We start from the raw sequence: 14,454 nt of genomic DNA, 5'->3' as shown, positions 1-14,454 counted from the left end.
TACCCTGCTGCAGGTTGGAGACTTGGTCACCTGTGCAAATTTTGGGGGTTTCAGATGTGCCAGAGCTCCAGATGGGGGCAAAGGCAGATGTCCTGGCCTTTGCCTCGCTTGTGGAAAGGAGGTGGATCCTCTTGGACTGGAGATCGACTACATCGCCAAGCGCCTCAGCGTGGCTTTGTGAGTTGATGGAGCTTTTGCACTTCAAGAACGTCAAGTTTACCATGAGAGGGTTGGTGGAAGGGTTTTACCGTAGATGGCAGCCGTTTGTAAAAGTTAGTCACTGTTAACTGTTAGGGGGGGGTGGGGACTGGAGGGGGGATGAGGGGGATGGGGGTTTAGTGGTGAAGTTATAGTATTGTAATGGTAAGTGGGGGGTTCTTACTGTTTGTTTGTTATTCTGTGTTATTGTATGCTTTGTATAAAAGTGGTTAAAAAAAAATTTTTTTTTTTTTTAAATTTCCAAATAAAATTAAACATCTGCAAATACAATTTTTTTTTAAACAGTGAAAGTACCTGTATATAATGCAGTATTGTATCAGAAATGTCATGCTTGCCCGATTTCATTATCCATGAGCAGCACAGACCAGTTCTCAAATTGGAACACAGATTGTGAAAAACATTTTGTTTGATAGTCAATCCCCATGAAATGAAAGTTGCCATAGTCCCAGAGGACAAGAGGTTGTTCTCCCCTTACTAGCACTGATTTAACTGGAGGGTCACCACACCTCAGGCAAGAGACAAGGTTGAGAAGGAAGGTCCTTGATGAATAACCTCAGCCAATACTGGTATTGACCTGCGCTGTTGGCATCTTGCCGCATCACGAACCAGCCGTCCAGCCAACAGAGCTAACCGACCCCTATCCCCAGAAGAGCATCAAAAGTACATTAGAAAATCATGGCAATAGAACACCCTCTCCCTTGGGGGGGGGGGGGGGGGGGGGGGGGGGGGGGGGGGGTAAGACAGAACACCCTCTCCCGGGGAGGAGGGGGACTCTCACCCGCTTCAAATCCCTCTCCACAGAGACGGAGGCCCTTGGCCTCATTCCTGGGGAAATCCCAAACTGAAGGTCCACCTGCAGAAAGAGGAAATGGTCCCTCCCCCGGTCCAGGTGAGGGGCGGGGCGGCTCACAGGTATTTCCTGTCACAATAGTCGTACCTGGCGGAGTGAAAGCAGCTTTCTGGGGATTGAGCCCAAACCCGCCTTAAAATGATAGAATCCAGCCTTAAATTCGACCCCAAGAGGGATGAGGTCAATGGCTTGGCTGAGGAAATTGGTCTTTCTCCCGGCAAGTGACTAGCATGGTGGGCAGCACGGTAGCATGGTGGTTAGCATAAATGCTTCACAGCTCCAGGGTCCCAGGTTCGATTCCCAGCTGGGTCACTGTCTGTGCGGAGTCTGCACGTCCTCCCTGTGTGTGCGTGGGTTTCCTCCGGGTGCTCCGGTTTCCTCCCACAGTCCAAAGATGTGCGGGTTAGGTGGATTGGCCAGGCTAAATTGCCCTAAAAAATAAGGTTAATGGGGGTTGTTGGGTTACTGGTATAGGGTGGATATGTGGGCTTGAGTAGGGTGATCATTGCTCGGCACAACATCGAGGGCCGAAGGGCCTGTTCTGTGCTGTACTGCTCTAAAAAAAAAGGAATTGAGAAACGCAAACCAAAAGAAGTGATTCTAATCGTTGGCCTGATTATTGGGGCTGCTCTCCTCTCGCTGATGATTGGGCTTCTTGTTTGGCATTTTCACTTTCGCCCAGATAATCGAATCAAGAAAATGTATAATGGTTATCTTAACATCACAAACCAGTAGTTCACTGAGAAACTGGAGGATTCTGAGTCCGAAGAATTTAAGAACCTTGCAGTTACAGTCGAGGAAATGCTTCAGAAAACCTATATGGATAACAGTGGAGTGGCTCCTTACTATGTCCAATCTACTGTCACTGCATTCAGTGAAGGCTCTGTGATTGCCTACTACTGGCTTGAATGTTGAGTCCCACCAGAGAATGAGGCCGAACTTGATGAAGCTATTCGTGGTCTATCTGCATCGATGTCTAGCCGGTCTAAAGCAAAAATATTTTCCAACTCATTGAGGGTTGCCAACATGGTTGTTGATCGTGCTGATCCAAGAAAGGTGAAGCCACCAAAGAACAAAAGCTGCACTTATGACCTGCATGCAACCGGCAATGAAATCAGCGTATTCACATCACCAGGTTTCCCGGATGCTCCCTACCCCGCTGATTCCTGGTGTCAGTGGATAATCCGGGCAGATCCTGACCATATTCTGGAACTCAACTTTGTGACCTTTGACCTGGAAAAGATCTGCCAGAATGACTTTGTCACAGTTTATGATTCGTTGAGTCCAATTGAAAAACGAGAAATAACAGAGCGCTGTGGTGTCTATCCTCCCACAAATGCACTGAAGCTGGTATCCTCTCGCAATGTGATGCTTGTTACACTGATAACAGATGATGACGAGAATCACCCAGGATTTAAAGCAGAGTTCAGACAGCTGCCAAAGAAAAAAAGAATGCGGCAAGGTTCTAAATCAACCTGGGAATTTCTCTTCACCATACTATCCTGCCTATTATCCACCTCGATCACATTGTACCTGGACCTTGAAGGATCTGTGGGAATAGGCCAATGCTGGTTCAGCTTAGTGGTGGAAATGAGATGACGATCACGTTCCATTCTGACACAGCAGAATCCGATCGGGGATTTTTTGCTACTTTTGAAGCTTATGATGCAAGTAAACCTTGTCCCGATGAGTTTGCCTGCGTCATTGGCCATTGTATTGGGAAGGACCTGGTGTGTGACGGTTGGAATGACTGTGGAGACAACAGTGATGAAATAAACTGCGATTGTAAAGAAGACCAGTTCCGGTGTAGCACGGGTCTGTGTAAATCCAACTTCTGGAAGTGTGATGGTGTCAACGACTATGGTGATAACAGCGATTAGGCAAATTGCCAGTGTGATTCTGAGGAGATGAAATGTGCGAATGGCAAGTGTGTCCCTGAGGAGCAGAAATGCAATCTGGTAGACGAGTGTGGAGATGGAACTGATGAGAAAGACTGCAAAAGTGGAAGCCATTCGGTCCCCTGCACTACTTATACCTACAAATGTAAGAATGATCTCTGCATTCAAAAGAAGAATCCAGAATGTGATGGAACAAAGGATTGTGCAGATGGTTCAGATGAACAGAATTGCAGTTGTGGGTCTCGGCCATATAAACACTCTCGAATTGTGGGAGGCGTGGATGCGGAGGTCGGTGAATGGCATTGGCAGGTCAGCCTTCATGTGAAGGGGTATGGAAACACATGTGGAGCCTCTGTGATTTCCGACCGCTGGCTTGTATCAGCCGCGCACTGTTTCCAGAATACTGCAAAAATCAAATATTCTGATCCTACCATGTGGACTGCATACCTTGGGCTTCATCGTCAGTTGGAGTTGAATGATCATGTGGTGCAGAAGAGCATCAAACAGATCATTGTTAATGAAAATTACAATCCACAGACATTTAATAATGACATTGCCCTGTTGGAGTTATCTAGTCCTGTAACCTTCAGCAGTGTCATTCAGCCCATCTGCCTCCCAGATGCAACACACAGCTTCCCTGTGGGAAAAAGCATCTGGGTCACAGGCTGGGGGAAACTGAGGGAAGAAGGTCCTGAGGCCAAAGTGTTGCAGAAGGCGGAGTTACGAATCATAAAGAGACAGATCTGCAATTAATTGCTGAGCAGTGTTGTCACCTCCCGCATGATATGTGCTGGATTCCTGAGTGGAGGCATCGATGCTTGTCAGGGTGACTCTGGGGGCCCCATGTCCAGTGTGGAGCAAAATGGTCGAGTGTTCCTGGCCGGAATTGTCAGCTGGGGAGATGGGTGTGGGAGAAGGAATAAACCAGGGGTCTACACCAAGGCTTCAAAGTTCCGGCAGTGGATCACGCAGCATTCTGCAATTTAGTGTGTGTTGAGGGTTACCCTGCCACATGGCTTATTCTTTTCAGATTCTTACTCTGCCCTGGGTCTAACCCCTGAATTGATCCATCACAGAGAACTGAAATCCGGAGCACACTTTCACTTTTACTTATAAGATATGATGTCCCAATTTGTAGATAATGTATAACATTTCATGAAGGCATTCCATGTACTCTGTGGGTCGTTTGGCTACTTACCATGTTACTGAACCAATAAGTACTCAGTGTAATGGCCATGTAAGTAATAAGTACATTCACCTGGGATATTCCAGAGGGTTCTACCTCCCTCCCCTCCTGCACATGTCAATAGTACAATGGATGGTGGGGATGGGTGGATTGCGTGGGGATTGTGGGGGGGAGAAGGGGCAGCAAGGGAGAGTGGTAACTGGGCTGTGCTGGGGGAGGGGGGTAGGTTGATGGTGTAGGCTGGGGGGGCTGGGATGAACTGTGCTGGGAGGGGAGAGGGTACAAGATGTGCCTTGTAATCTATCAGTTCCCTTTGTAAAATAATAACAGGCCCTCTGCTGTTCTAATGTTTTTCCACTTGTTTGTAAGATGTATTTACTTTGATTATCTGCATTACATTTATTCATAAATCTGTTGGGAGCCAGAATTATCTTTTCGGGATTAAATGCAAAGCCCATTAAGGGACACTGGGACCTCCTAGTAAACCTTGAAGAATTTTACTGAATAACAGTTGACTGCGAGCTCTGATGAAGGGGTTTCTAAATCTCTTTTGCTATATTGGCTGGGGTGACAAATGTACGAGTGAGTGACTTCACTTATTGTTGTTACTCTCTAAGAATCACTCATCCTGTTCAAACATTCAGCTCCTTCACACTGAGGCGTATCTATGTTCCACCACACCACCAGCTGCAACTTGCTTCTCTGACCTTTGTCTTCAGCCAGAAAGTAGATTAAGTAAAAAAATCCAGAACAAATACAGTCGATCAGTTTAACAAGGGTTTCCAGTGTGCAAATTCAAGTGTTCAGATACCCAAAGCAGCACTGGTAATGACTGTGGACTTGTTGTCAAAGCATCTTCCTCAATCTAGATAGGTGAACCAAAGCTGGCCATTGAGAGTGAATCTGATTTTACCATTAAGGTGAGGTGTAATGGAGACACTTGGTTTGAAGCAGTCTTGGCTCGGTCTGCTTTTTGACTAATGCTGGGCAATGTTTTTGGGTCTGTGTGAAAGATGCAAGTCAGAAAAATGAAAGGTCCTCTTGATGTAATATGCCTGTTGTTTTAAATCCTACTCTCTGGTTTTACGCTAAAGGGAGAGTAGGAATATTTTTATGGCTACAGGTTCTTGCTCAGCAATATTTGTATATTCAAATTTTCTATAGGAAATAAACGATACTTGAGTGTCTTAAAAAAAAAAAGAAAATCATGGCAATGACGTGCAAGTTGTCATTAGGGCTTCACAGCTCCAGGGTCCCAGGTTCGATTCCCGGCTGGGTCACTGTCTGTGTGGAGTCTGCACGTCCTCCCCCTGTGTGCGTGGGTTTCCTCCGGGTGCTCCGGTTTCCTCCCACAGTCCAAAGATGTGCGGGTTAGGTGGATTGGCCATGCTAAAATTGCCCGTAGTGTCCTAATAAAAGTAAGGTTAAGGAGGGGGGGGGGTTGTTGGGTTATGGGTATAGGGTGGATACGTGGGTTTGAGTAGGGTGATCATGGCTCGGCACAACATTGAGGGCCGAAGGGCCTGTTCTGTGCTGTACTGTTCTATGTTCTATGTTCTATGTCTAATGATGAAAAGAAATTGGGAAAAACAGAAAAAGAAAAGCTGGCTATTTCTGAATTCCACCAAAGAAACCAATGCCCATCTTAGCAGTGTGGAGCATTTGCTCAGACCGCACCTGCAGGCATAACTTCCATTGGTGTTATTTGTGGGACCTACAAGGTGGAATTTCCAAAGAAAACACAGAAACTCCCAGAGTCACATGTGAGGGGTCAGGGAGAGGAGAAGGAATTGAGCAGAAGTAAGTTTTCCCACTGAAAGATTTTAGGGTCAATGACATGAGGAGAAATCAGGAGCAAACTGGTGCCTCCTGTTCAGAAAATAAAGGTCGTTTGAAAGTATTTTGGTCACACCCATTTTGGGCAGGGGTCTGATTCCAACGCATCATGAGACTGGATTAGATCTCACGAGGTACAAAGGCTGCCTGGAAGTTCACAGGGGCCTCTCCAGGGATCTAACAGCCGCGTCACACTCTCACTCGAGCACAACTCCGCCAGTACATCGCACCAAGGTCTCTCAATACCGAATTAATGCTATCCTTAATTAGTAGAGCTACCCCACCATCTTTTACCAGCTTCCTATCATTCCAATGTGTCAAAACCACAACAACATTCAGCTCCCAGCCTTGATCACCTTTCAACCATATCTCTGTAGTCTCCATCAGGTCGTACACATTTATCTCTACCTGTACTAACAATTCATCCCTTTTGTTACAACTGCTACATGCATTCAGATGTAATAAAGAATAAGAATAGTAAGAATAATCACCATTGTACAGGTGCAATAAGTGGAAGAAGGTCAGAGTGGAGGAACACAGATTTCTTGGAGGGTTGAGGCCCAAATAAATTCTACAAAATGCTTTGTTATTATAATCTCTGCAAAAAAACTTACTGATCAATAACCTAAGCTGTCAAGTCTGAAAAGAGTGCAAATACGGCTTTTACTCTTTTACAAAGCAACAATTCATAACCTTGCTCCACACTTATTTGCTGAAAGCAGCTATGGCCATTTCACCCTTCAATACAGCCAAACTGCTGTCAATTTGTTAAACTGTCGGCTATTGCTTGCAATAATCATTAATAAAGGCTCAAGGGCAGCACGGTGGCACAGTGGTTAGCATTGCTGCCTACGGCGCTGAGGACCTGGGTTCGAATCCCGGCCCTGGGTCACTGTCCGTGTGGAGTTTGTACATTCTCCCCGTGTCTGCGTGGGTTTCACCCCCACAACCCATTAAAAAAATGTGCAGGATAGGTAGATTGGCCACGCTAAATTACCCCTTAATTGGAAAAAATAATTGGGTACTCTAAATTTAAAAAAAAAAATTAATAAAGGCTCAAAAATTAATCAAGCTTGAGCTTAGATTTTATTTAAACATGGCCCCAGAATACTCCTAGAACCAGAAGGGTCTTCAATATGGTTGACAAGTTATTTGGACAACAGAACCATTGTGACCCCAGTGCTCAAACTGTCAATTGCATCATTTTAACCATCTATCCAACTTCACCGACATTTTGTCACACAATTCCTGCAGTGACAATATGTATATTGTATCATAATGAAGGGTTATCAATTTGATGTGAATGCTTCCAACCACTAGCTGGTGATCAAGAGCACACGTAAATCACATGATACCTTGATTCTGGGACTAGATGATTAGGCAGGATGGAGAGTAGTCATGTTTTCAGAAGCTCTGTAGATAGATTAATAGTTTCAGTATATTTTGTGATATTTGTATCTTAGTAAGTTGGTTCGAATCTAGTTTGGTTGTAGTGTTAATAAATAGAACAAGAACAAAGAACATGCAGAAGGCGGCCATTCGGCCCATCGAGTCTGCACCGACCCACTTAAGTCCTCACTTCCACCCTATCCCCGAACCCAATAACCCCTCCTAACCTTTTTTGGTCACTAAGGGCAATTTATCATGGCCAATCCACCTAACCTGCACGTCTTTGGACTGTGGGAGGAAACCGGAGCACCCGGAGGAAACCCACGCAGACACGGGGAGATCATGCAGACTCTGCAGACTGTGACCCAGCAGGGAATCGAACCTGGGACCCGGCGCTGTGAAGCCACAGTGCTAATCACTTGAGCTACCGTGCTGCCCTAAAATAAGCTTTGTTTGAAACATAGCTTGATGTTCTTTGCAAGACACTACAATTCAAAGTCATCATCATCCACAAAGCAAAGAACATTACATCTACCTCTGGAAATAATTTGTGCAGTAATTAAGTGTATATTGATATTATGTCTGTAAACAATTTTCAGTGATTGAATCTTAAGAGACCATTGTCTCTTGTGGACATGTTTTTTTAAAAATAAATTTAGAGTACCCAATTCATTTTTTTTTCAATTAATGGGCAATTTAGCATGGCCAATCCACCTAGCTTGCACATCTTTGGGTTGTGGGGGCAAAACCCACAAACACGGGGAGAATGTGCGAACTCCACACAGACAATGACCGAGAGCCGGGATTGAACCTGGGACCTCGGCACCGTGAGGGATCAGGGCTAACCCACTGGGCCACCATGCTGCCCACCTTGTGGACATGTATAACAACAATTGGGATACTAATCCAACAAACCAGAGTTCAATATTAAACCTATATTTGAATCCCCCAATCAGCCTTTTGTTTACCTGCTAAATGTAAACTTACCCATCATATAGCACCTCTTTCGCATTTCCACTTTCTCTACCAAGCCTAGCTTCCATTCTGGTTTCAACATGCCCTCGCCAGGAACCAACATCAATTCTCAAACTCATTTTGCCCTCAAGACCCACCTATCCCCTATTCTTTCATCCCCAAAACTACTGACCACCCAACTCCCTTTTTGATCCCCATGCCAGCTGATATCACCACAGTTCCCTCTGTTCAAATGCTGTTGCTCCCAATGCAAAATCTACCATTTTCACCCAATTCTGAATAGTTTGTCAAACTACTCCTTCAGGCTTCAACTCCCGTTTCCCTTTAGAGTCCATTCATGTGCTATCATCTCATTTGTGGTTCCTATTCCTACCCTTGCAACTTTACTCTGAAGTTCCCAAAGAATCCTTCTTTGGCGCAGACCTCCACTATTTTTTATCAAATATGAGGTGCCAGAGCAACATCATAAAATGACGTATTCTATCCATCCATCATGTATCTTAGCCCCTGCTTCCGTTTAGCTCTCCAAATCCTCAACCATGCTTTTTCTACCTCCAAACTCAACTCTTCAACTGTGTCTTTGGACAGACACCCATCCTCCGTCCTACATTAACTTGAGCTCATCCAAAACTCTACTACCCATATCCCTACCCACACTAAGGGCAGAATTATCCGCAAGGCCCGACGCCGTCGTGAAACTCGGAGAGGTTCACGACGGAGTCGGTGGCCGCTCCTGGCCCCCTATTCTCTCCCTCCCCCCCATCCGGGTCGGAGAATCGCAACACGCCATTTGGGGGGGGGGGGGGGGGGGGGGGGGGGGGAGAGGAAGAGAATCACGGGGGGTGCCAGAGCGGCCCTCCCGCGATTCTCCCACCCGGCATGGGAGCGGAGAATCGCAACCCAAGTTCCACTCACCTGTTTGCTGACCAATATTGGTCCAAGACCTTGATTTTAAAATTATCACACTTGTGTTTAAATCCCTCTATGGTCTCACCTCTCCTGGCATCCGTAACATGTGTCAGCTCCTCCAAGAAACGGTGTTCCTCCACTCTGGCTTCTCTTCACTCATTGCAGCTCAGTATTAGTGGCAGCATATTAATTTGTCAAGGTACTAATTTCCTCCATGAAACACTGCTTCTACACCTCTCAATGAGTTTGAATCTCATTGAAATCCATCTCTTTTCTGACGACTTTAGTCTCCCCTCCTAATATTGTCTCCTTCAGCCCATTATTAATTCAATGTCTTATTAAGCCACTGCAAAGGGCCTTGCAACATTTTCTTATGCTCAAGGCACTATGTAAATCTTGTTGCTGCTGTAGCAAAAGCACATTGGATACCTCAACTGCATGGAATATGGCTTTGAAAATGATTGTTTAAATAAAGTCATGTTAAAAATAATTTGGGTAAAGAGAAGCATGAAACAATGTAGATAATTACAACTTTCACTCAGTGAGCACGAAGGTTGCATGAATTCGAGGCTTATGAGTTTGCAATTACTGGACTAGAAAGAAAATGCTAGAATGGATTAAACAAATTGTAGGGTGAAGCTTTGGGTCAATAAAGGAAGAGTTAAAAAGGCCAAACTGTCTGAAGGGAAGTGCCTGCAGGACACATTCTGCACAAGTCAAGTGAGAAATTTGTTCTTGCATGTGATTAAATATTATCCTTCAAGGGGGAAATAAAAGCTCCTTTGCTAACTAAATTCAATATCAAGTAGATTGTATTATTTGCAAGGTCAATCGGAACAGTTAATTACCTGACCAGGTCATGACATGTATGAACATTGACTTTTATTTTACAAAACAACTTATTAGAACGTGTCTGCCCACAAAAAGAAATAAACTAGTAAAGAAAAGGATCTGTGAAAATAAATGGAACGAAAAACCAACTAATACTTGGACCCAAAGGCCAACATTTTAACTTTGCACCTATCCATTTTTAAAAATCTAACGATGCATTGGTTTTGACCTTCCAGTTCTCTAGGTAATAAGAACATAAGAACTCGGAGCAGGAGTAGGCCATCTGGCCCCTCGAGCCCGCTCCGCCAATCAATGTGATCATGGCTGATCTTTTTTGGATTCGGGTCCACTTTCCGGCCCGAACACCATAACCCTTAATCCCTTTATTCTTCAAAAAACTATCTTTATCTTAAAAACATTTAATGAAGGAGCCTCAACTACTTCATTGGGCAAGGAATTCCATAGATTCACAACCCTTTGGGTGAAGAAGTTCCTCCTAAGCTCAGTCCTAAAACTACTTCCCCTTATTGTGAGGCTATGCCCCCTTGATATTCTCTCTCTCTCTCTCTCTCTCTCTCTCTCTCTCTCTCTCTCTCTCTCTCTCTCTCTCTCTCTCTCTCTATCTCTCTCTATCTCTCTCTATCTCTCTATCTCTCTCTATCTCTCTCTATCTCTCTCTATCTCTCTCTATCTCTCTCTATCTATATCTATATCTATATATATCTATATATATATCTATATATATCTACATATATATATATATATATCTATATCTATATCTATCTATATATATATATCTATATATCTATATATATATATATATATCTCTATATATATATAATATATATATATAGTTGTTTTCTATTACACCATGCCTCTGTATGGACGTTTGGATGTTTTTGATGCTGCGCTGGAAAGCTGGAACCAGTACGCACAAAGGATGCGTTACTACTTCAGGGTAAACAACATCACCGAAAACGAGCGCCAGGGGGTCATATTGCTCACCGCCTGCGGCCCGCATACGTTTGGGGTGATTAGGAGCCTTACGTACCCAGCTGCGCCAGACACCAAAACGTTTGATGAACTTGTGAACTTAGTGGGGCAACATTTTAACCCAACCCCACCCACGATAGTCCAACATTACCGGTTTAATACTACCGAGAGGACCCCAGGAGAATCCCTTGCCGACTTTCTATCCAGGCCACGCAGGATTGCGGAGTACTGTGACTATGGGGAGACCTTGTCAGAAATGTTACGCAACTGTTTGGTTTGCGGTATTAACAATGCGGCCACCCAAAGAAAGTTGTTAGCCGAGCCAACATTGACTTTTCACCAGGCCATTAAATAGTATTGTCCCGAGAGAGCGCAGAACAAGGCGTGCAGTAGCTACAGGGAATGGAGGTGCATACCTTGGTGCGCAACCACTTCCGTCGGCACCCCTGCGGTACATTGGATGAGGCGACGTCTGGATCGACGCCAGTGGCCGTCAGACATTCCTCCCCGAAGGGAGCCTTCTCCAGAACCAATGGATGAGGAGCCATGTCCGTGTCAGACTTGTAGGCGCCGACCCCGTCGCAGACGCCGGTCCTGGGGGCGCCAGAGGCGCTGTCGTTCCGACCGAAACTGGGGCCAGCCCAGGGGCCGTACCTTTCATTTGGAGAACCTGCGGCGACTACTCCCGAGGACGTGGAGATGGAGAATGACTGCCTGCAGCTGCATTGTGTGGCAGCTCCCCGTGTGGCCCCCATTAAAGTGACAGTATGGGTCAATGGTCACCCGCTTGAGATGGAATTGAACACTGGCGCAGCGGTCTCCGTGATCGCCCAGAGGACATTCGGCCGCATCAAGCAGGGTATACAGACCCTTACATTAACCGACACACAGGCCAGGTTGGCCACCTATACGGGGGAACCATTGGACATTGCAGGAACTACGGTGACCCCTGTTGTTTCTGGATGCCAGGAGGGGAGTTTCCCACTTATCGTGGTGCGTGGCCACGGGCCCTGCCTATTGGGCTGGGACTGGTTGCGCCATTTGCGGTTGCAGTGGCAGCACATCCTCCAAACACTTTCTGGAGGGTTGACTGAGGTGCTAGGACGATACCCAAATGTATTCCAGCCCGGTTTGGGGAAAATAAAAGGGCTGTAGCCCGTATCCAAGTCGAACCAGGAGCCACACCGCGCTATTTCCGGGCGTGCCCGGTGCCTTACGCCTTGCTCAAGAAGGTAGAAGGGGAGCTCACTCGTTTGGAGACTTTGGGTATCATCAAGCCCATCCGTTTTGCTGACTGGGCAGCACCAATTGTACCTGTAATGAAGCCAGATGCCACAGTTCGCTTGTGCGGTGACTATAAACTTAGTGAATACGGCTTCCCGACTCGACCGATACCCAATGCCTCGCATAGAGGATCTCTACGCGAAGCTTGCAGGTGGACTCTCGTTCACAAAATTAGATATGAGTCACGCCTATCTACAGTTGGAGCTGGACCGTGCCTCCCCGCCATATATAACGATTAATACGCACTGTGGCCTGCATTAATATACAGATTTACCCATTGAAGTATTCTCTGCCTGCGCTATTTTTCAACGCGTTATGGAGGGCATTTTGAGAGATTTTCTGCGTGTTGCTGTTTACTTAGATGATGTTTTGATCACAGGGATGTCAAAGCAGGAACATTTAGAAAATTTGGAGGCTGTCCTTCGATACTTTTCGGAGGCTGGAGTCCGTTTACGTCGCACAAAGTGCGTTATTCAGGCAAAGGAAGTAGTCTACCTGGGTTATCGGGTGGACCGCAAAGGATTGCACCCCGTCGCAGAGAAGGTGCGCGCGATTCAACAGGCCCCCGCCCCGACTGACACTTCACGTCTTCGTTCGTTTCTCGGCCTCGTAAACTATTACGGAAAGTTCCTCCCCAATCTGGCAACTAAGCTGGCCCTGTTGCACCTTCTGCTAAAGAAGAATCACACCCGGGTTTGGGGTCAGCCGCAAGAAACCGCTTTCCGGCGGGTAAAACAACAACTGTCTTCGTCTGGGTTACGAACCCACTATGATCCTGGAAAGCCTTTGCTCGTCACATGTGATGCATCCCGTATGGTATTGGGGCCGTCCTGTCCCACAAGATGGAGAACGCGGCCGAGCGGCCGATAGCTTTCGCCTCCCGCACATTGACTGCAGCAGAAAAAAAGTACGCGAAGATCGAAAAGGAGGGCCTGGCAGTGGTCTTTGCGGTGAAACGTTTCCAGCAGTACGTATATGGCCGCCACTTCACCATCGTGACTGATCATAAGCCTCTGCTGGGACTTTTCAGAGAGGATAAGCCAATACCACCCATTGCTTCCGCATGGATCCAGCGCTGGGCTTTGTTGCTCGCTGCATACGAGTATTCTCTGGAGCACAAACCAGGAACCCAGATAGTGAATGCTGACGCACTGAGCCGATTGCCTTTATCGACCGGCCCCATGTCGACCCCCACGACCGGTGAGGTGGTTGCAACCCTAAATTATATGGACACCTTGCCTGTCACGGCATCACAGATCCGTGAGTGGACCCAGACGGAGCCAGTCCTGTCAAAGGTTCAGCACATAGTCCTGTATGGTGGGCAGCATAGACAGCTCCCAGGCAAGTTGCGAGCATTTTCCTCCAAGCTGTCCGAATTCAGCGTGGAAGACGGCATCCTTTTGTGGGGGACGCGTGTGATTGTCACGGAAAAAGGACAGGAGCTGATACTGAGAGACTTGCACAATGGGCTTCCAGGTGTGACCAAAATGAAAATGTTGGCCCGGAATTATGTCTGGTGGCCAGGCCTCGACACCGACATTGAGAAGGTGGCCCAAAACTGCTCCATTTGCCAGGAGCATCGGAAGCTTCCGCCGGCCGCGCCCCTACATCACTGGGAATGGCCAGGGCAGCCTTGGGCGCACTAGCATGCGGATTTCGCCGGCCCTTTTCAAGGATCCATGTTCCTGCTATTAATCGACGCCCAGTTTAAATGGCTAGAGGTGCATAAGATGAGAGGCACAACGTCCTGCGCAACAACCGAGAAGATGCGTTTGTCTTTCAGTACGCATGGCCTCCCCGAGGTGCTGGTCACGGGCAATGGCACTCCGTTCACAAGTGAAGAGTTTGCAAGGTTCATGAAGATGAACGGCATACGCCATATCCGCACTGCCCCTTACCACCCGGCTTCAAGTGGGTTGGCGGAGCACGCAGTGCAGACATTCAAATGAGGCCTAAAGAAGCAGTCTTCCGGGTTGATGGACACGAGACTGGCTCAGTTTTTGTTTTCATATAGGACCACCCCCCATATGGTGACTGGGGTAGCTCCTGCAGAACTCCTAATGGGCCGGAGACGTCGCACCCGC

The 14,454-nt window shown here is 46.7% G+C and overlaps 1 protein-coding gene and 1 pseudogene across 4 annotated transcripts in view; one reads left to right on the top strand and one right to left on the bottom strand.

Annotated features, from left to right (window-relative positions):
- LOC119977295 (protein diaphanous homolog 3-like) overlaps nt 1-14,454 on the bottom strand; it is a 729,004-nt gene that overhangs the window by 597,179 nt on the left and 117,371 nt on the right. The window lies entirely within an intron of this gene.
- On the top strand, nt 1,641-4,039 carry LOC119977296 (annotated as a pseudogene).

Source organism: Scyliorhinus canicula, chromosome 14, assembly GCF_902713615.1.
Source record: "Scyliorhinus canicula chromosome 14, sScyCan1.1, whole genome shotgun sequence".
Classification (NCBI taxonomy): Eukaryota; Metazoa; Chordata; class Chondrichthyes; order Carcharhiniformes; family Scyliorhinidae; genus Scyliorhinus; species Scyliorhinus canicula.
The sequence above is the reverse complement of the archived record's forward strand: the minus strand, read 5'-3'. Positions and strand labels throughout refer to the sequence as shown.